This window comes from Bos taurus, chromosome 17, assembly GCF_002263795.3.
Source record: "Bos taurus isolate L1 Dominette 01449 registration number 42190680 breed Hereford chromosome 17, ARS-UCD2.0, whole genome shotgun sequence".
Lineage (NCBI taxonomy): Eukaryota > Metazoa > Chordata > Mammalia > Artiodactyla > Bovidae > Bos > Bos taurus.
Genome location: NC_037344.1, coordinates 49,831,859 through 49,837,407, shown reverse-complemented (window position 1 = coordinate 49,837,407; position 5,549 = coordinate 49,831,859). Strand labels below are relative to the sequence as shown.

General features: G+C 38.9%; 1 non-coding gene across 1 annotated transcript; it reads left to right on the top strand.

The window, feature by feature from the left end:
- The first annotated feature begins 5,220 nt into the window (after positions 1-5,220).
- Positions 5,221-5,293, top strand: TRNAG-CCC (transfer RNA glycine (anticodon CCC)). Its single transcript has one exon. It is a non-coding gene; the product is annotated as a tRNA-Gly (tRNA).
- Positions 5,294-5,549: the final 256 nt, after the last annotated feature.

The window sequence follows — 5,549 nt, the reverse complement described above, 5'->3', positions numbered from 1 at the left end:
GATCCAACAATTCCACTTTTGGGTACATATCCCCTTCATGAAAAAAAAAAAAAAAAAACTCAAAAAGATATCTCCACCACAATGTTCATAGCAATATTATTTACAATTTTAAATATGTAAATAATGTTTATGGTGATAAGGAAGCAACCTAAGTGTCCATCAACAGATGAATGGATAAAGAAGATGTACATATATTCAGTGGAGTACTACTCAGCCATAAAAAAGAATGAAATTTTGCTATTTGCAAATTTCATGGATAGACTTAGAGGGCATCATGCTAGATGAAAGAAACCAGACAAAGACAAATATTGCATGATATCACTTACATGTGGAATCTAAAAAATATTAATACAACAAACTAGTCAATGTAACAAAAAAGTAGACTCAGATATACAAACTGGTGGTTACCAGAGGGGAGGGGCAGTACAGGAGTCGGGAAAGTTAGATATAAGCTACTGAGTGTAAGATAAGCTGCAAAGATGTATTGTACAACACAAGGAATATAACCAATACTTTGTAATAACTATAAATGAAAAGTAACCTTTAAAAATTGTATAAATTTTTTAAGTGAAAAAAATTTATTATACCTCATTAAAAAATTAACTGTGTAATGGGCACTGCCCTGGGTATATCATTAAAACCCCTTCACCCCTGTGGTAGTCTTTGGTTTCATCATTTTTTAAACGAGGGCACTGAGGCTTAAAGGATTCCCTTGAGTCATAGAACAAGTTAGTGGTGAAGTCAGGATTGAGACCCAAGCATTCTAAATCCAGAATCCAAGATTTTAACCAAGAGGTTTCATCTTGAGGTTGGCATCATTCAGAATAAGGTCAAAATGCCACCACATCCTTTCCCAGGCCAAATACAAAGAATCAGAGTAGAAGATAAAAGATCGGTCAGTGGCTTTCTAGATGGCAAAAGATTCCAGTCTTAAAAATATCAATTACAATTCCATGTTTGACTTTTTCATTTTTCCCCCCAATTTTCTAAGATATTCCTTTTGGTTCTTAAAATGTGGTGAGAGATCAGTATCTAGATAACCTGGAAGATAACAATTGAACTAAAAATTGCGTACAGAGGGAATTTTCAGGGAGACTGTCTGGGAAGGGTCAATTATGGAGACATTACAGCAAACTTTACTGGGCCTGAAGAGACCAGCGCTCTGAGTTCACATGCCCTGCATTCCCGGGAGGAATGCATTTGAGACTCATACATATTTATATCCAATAATGTATTAGAGTAAATGTCAGCTTTTTTTTTTTTTCTCCTGTTAACTTAACATGCAGGAAAGTAAATGACCCATAAAGAAAAAGAAATGATTTTCTCTCTACCATGAAAGCCTTTAAAAATGCAAACATTTCAATACCTAATACAGCAGGTCATAAAGTGAGTCTGGTGCATTTTCTTTGAGAGAGGTTTTACAAGGTTTTATAAGGGTTTTGCTTGCTGTGCAGTGTTCAATAGTTTATATGGTTGCATTTTGAAACCTAGTTATCAGGTGATTCATTCGACAAAGCATTAACAGCTCTGTAAATGTTCAGTGTGTGTTGATGTAGAGACTGAATACTGATGGGTTTATAAATCTATAATAACTAATTGGGGTGATCGGGGTTATTCTTCTGTTTATTTTTAATTAATTTATTTTTTAAACTGCAATGAGTTAATCATGGGATTTTAGTTCCTACACCAGGGGTTGAACTCAGGCTCTCCAGCAGTGACAGCGAGGGGTCCTAATGACTATACCTCCATAGAATTCCTGGGCTTATTCTTTTTAAAATGCCTGCAAACTTTAGTGATCGAACTTATTGAATTTAAAATTGAAGGTGCATTGCTTACCTGAGACATTTTTTTTTATTATTCAGTTCTGCCCTTTATTAGTTTAAAATAATGGTGGCTACAGACACACTTACAGTCTTGCATCTCCACGGCTTAGCCCAGAGTTCAAGTAGCTCAGGGCTATAGGGCATTCTGTTTCATACAGTCACTCAGGGACCCAGGCCCCTTGCATGCTCTGGTCTTGTAATCCCTAGAACCCAAGAGAGCTTTGTTGTGTCTGTGAATCCTGCCAGCTGCTGGGGAGAGAGAATAGAACGAGGACTGTGAGGGAGGAGTCTATGAGTGGAGTCTGAAAACAGCCCATGACACTCGGCCACTTCCATTGGACAGAACCTGGTCACGTGACATTGCGTACCTGCAAAGTATGCTGGGACACACAGTACAACTGTGTGTCTGGGAGAAAAGGGAATGAGATTCCCTTTCATAACCAACTATCAGCTTACTGCAGTTTAAAACTGTATGTTTGGATAACATCTCCTGTGGGAATTGATAACCTAAACTCAGAATCAAAAATAAATGATGTTCTCAGTTTCCTCATGCATCGGTGTGAGCATATGAACTCAGTTCTGATCCTCAGGTGTATCTGTGGGAGGCACTGTGTGAGAAGTTGATAGTGGAAGCAGCATAGGGTCAAGGATAGCGATGGGGTGGGGGTTCATTAAGGCAGAGTCACTGGGCTTCCCATAGAAAAACATGTTAAATGGTTCTGCAGAAGCTCTGCCTACAGTCTCTCCCTCTGTCAACTTCAGTCATTCTTGGAGAATCTTAAAATCCTTTAATAAATCTCTACTGCCTCAATAAGAGTGAATCTACTTCTCTGCAACTATGAATGTTGTCTTTTTACCTATTTGTTTTTGAGGGGGAAAAAAGAAACAAAACACATATACTTTAGAAGTTGAAACATGAAGCCTTTGACCAGTCAAGATGTTTTATTTGAATATTTTCATTGATTACTAATATTTAATGGTTATGTGATTTCATATGATTTTTTTATGTCTGTCTTTTCTTGAAAACCAAAAGATCTGGCAAACTGAAGGGAATGTATAAAGGATTTTATGAGGAATATATACTCAACAGTTGATTTATTCCCTCAGAAAACCTGTATTACATGCCTGGTGTTTCCCAGCCCTGCGTTAGGGGATGGTCTAGAGAGATGAATAAGGCTTAGAGGGTGGATGGGATGATGCACCCTTTCCTGGCCTGAAATTCCCATCTACTGGGTATTTCATCCACTCAAGGTTTTGATGGATAGTAATAATAATAGCTCAGTAAAGGCTGACTCTTCACAAGCACTCACTCTTGCAAGTCACGGATTGCCTCACATCTTAACATCTTATAGTGTTATTGCCACTTCATTTCAACCAATGAGTAAGAGAGGCACAGAGAATTCAGACAACTTCTCTAATGCCTCACAGCTGGTAAGGAGAAGAGTTGGGATTTCAATTCAGTTCCATCACCAGAATCACAGTCCTAACCATTATGAAGGACTGCCCCTCTCTTAATGCCCATGGGTGTTTAAGTCTACTTGTCTATTTACATCACCAGTTAAGTGTTTTAAAGCATCATGAATTGTATGGATGAACCTTGAAAATATGATGCTAAGTGAAAGACGGCAGACATAATAGGCCACATATTGTATGAATAAGTATTATCTCATAACTGCTCCAGAAGGGAATTTCAAGGAATGCCTTAGTGAATCAATGATATGATCAAGGCATAAGATTATTTCTTGAGTCTTATATGCAAATTTGTTTCCTCATTGTCTCAAAGTGGCTGCTGCTGCTCCAGGAAACACTTTATCCCATGATAATGATCATAAAAGAGGAAGAAAAAAAAGGGAAGAAAAATCACTGTCTGCATTTCTGTTTTTATTAGTGAGAGAAAAAATTTTCCAGAAACACCAAAGCACCAAGATGCTTCTTAGCATCTCATTGGTCAGAATTTAGCCACTTGCTTGCCTGTGACTTCAAAGGAGGATGGAAAAGTGAGCATCTGTGATTTTTCAGCTGAAACTGTGGGAATGGGCTCACCCTACAAGGAAAAAAGTTGGCCACAGCACTTCAGGCAGAAAAAGTGAAGAAAAGCCTTCATATTAGATCTGCCAATCTTATGTTTTTGGGAATTTTCACTTTATGACATTGTTCTGAACCTTCTCAATATACTTAAGGAAGGCAGAGGAAAAATACAGAGAAGAAAATTTCCCTTATTAATTTAAGTAGTTACAACTCAGTTTAATGGTGTAGACATTGTCAGTGACTTTATGGGGAGCATGGAGAAGGATGGCCAAACTCTGCCCTCATCGCTGAGTGGATGCAGTCTCAGATGGGAATTTATAAGTGTTGCTGCAAGTGTAGGATGGAAAAGGGCTCCCACAGTCCTCTATGGGAAAGGCCAAATACAGATAGGAGGTCTGGACACATTTTCAAGGTTGGTAGGCAAGATTCTGCCTTTGGAGATGCAAAGAAGATGCTCTAGGAGTAAGCAGGAGTGAGGGAAACTCTGGAGGTGTGATCTCCTTTATTGAAAGTTGACAAAATCCAGTTTAAATGGAGTAGGAGACAGAACTCAGAGATGGGGCAGGAAATGCAGACTGGGCCATGTTTTGAAAGTCTCGTAGAGAACGTACCTGGTGGTCCAGTGGCTAAGACTCTATGCTCCCAGTGCAGGTTCCCAGGTTTGATCCCTGGCCAGAGAACTCAATCCCACATGACACAGCTAAAGATCCCACATGCTATAATGAAGATCAAAGATTCTGTGTGCCATAACTAAGACTTATCGCAGCCAAATAAATAAATAATAATAAAAAAGAAAGTCTTGGAATCCAGTCTTAGAAGTGGGTATGTCATATTCTAGGGAATAGAGAATACTGGGTGATGGGACAAGGGGCACAGATTTCTATGACTCTGGCTGTTGAACTTTGCTTGTGGTCATTGCCTGGGAGACATATCTATACTCTGCACCTGTGTCTATGTGTGTATATGCGCAGGTGTAGTGTGTGTGTGTGTGTGTACATGAGTATATGTTGGTTTGTGTGATGTGTGTATATATGAACATGTAGATTTGTGTGGACATGTGTTTTTGTGTGAGTATATGTGTATGTGTGTGTGTATGACTTTGACCTCAACACTGAGATCACTCACTACCATTTTTTGAAACTTATCTTCTGGCTAAGTCAAAGTCCATGATCTTAGCAGAGGCATAGACCTCTGTGAATCTGCTGAACTACTTGGTAACTGCTTCTATGGAATATATATGGGTGTCAGGATCTTCTGTTCTAAGCCTCATGCTTTCATAGTTGGGGGACAAATGCACTTTTCAGGAAATGCGTTTTCCTGAGTGGCTATTTGGGCTAAGACATGGTCATTTTAAAGTTCCCTAGGGATTTCCCTGGTGGTCCAGTGGCTAAGACTCTGTGCTCCCAATGCAGGGGGCCTGGGTTTGATCCCCAGTTAGGGAATTAGATCCCACGTGCCACAGTGAAAACCGAAGATCCTGCATGCTGCAACTAATACTCAGTGCAGCCAAATAAATAAAAACAAATAGTAAAAAAAAAAAAAAAAATTTCATAAACTGGTCAAATTTAATCAGTCACCCTTAGACCTCATATATGAAGACCAAGAGGCTTTGTTCTATTTTGGAGGTGAAAGTTACCATGCACATCAATGCACATAATGCAAGTTCTAACATATCACAACCAAATAAACAGTGAATGG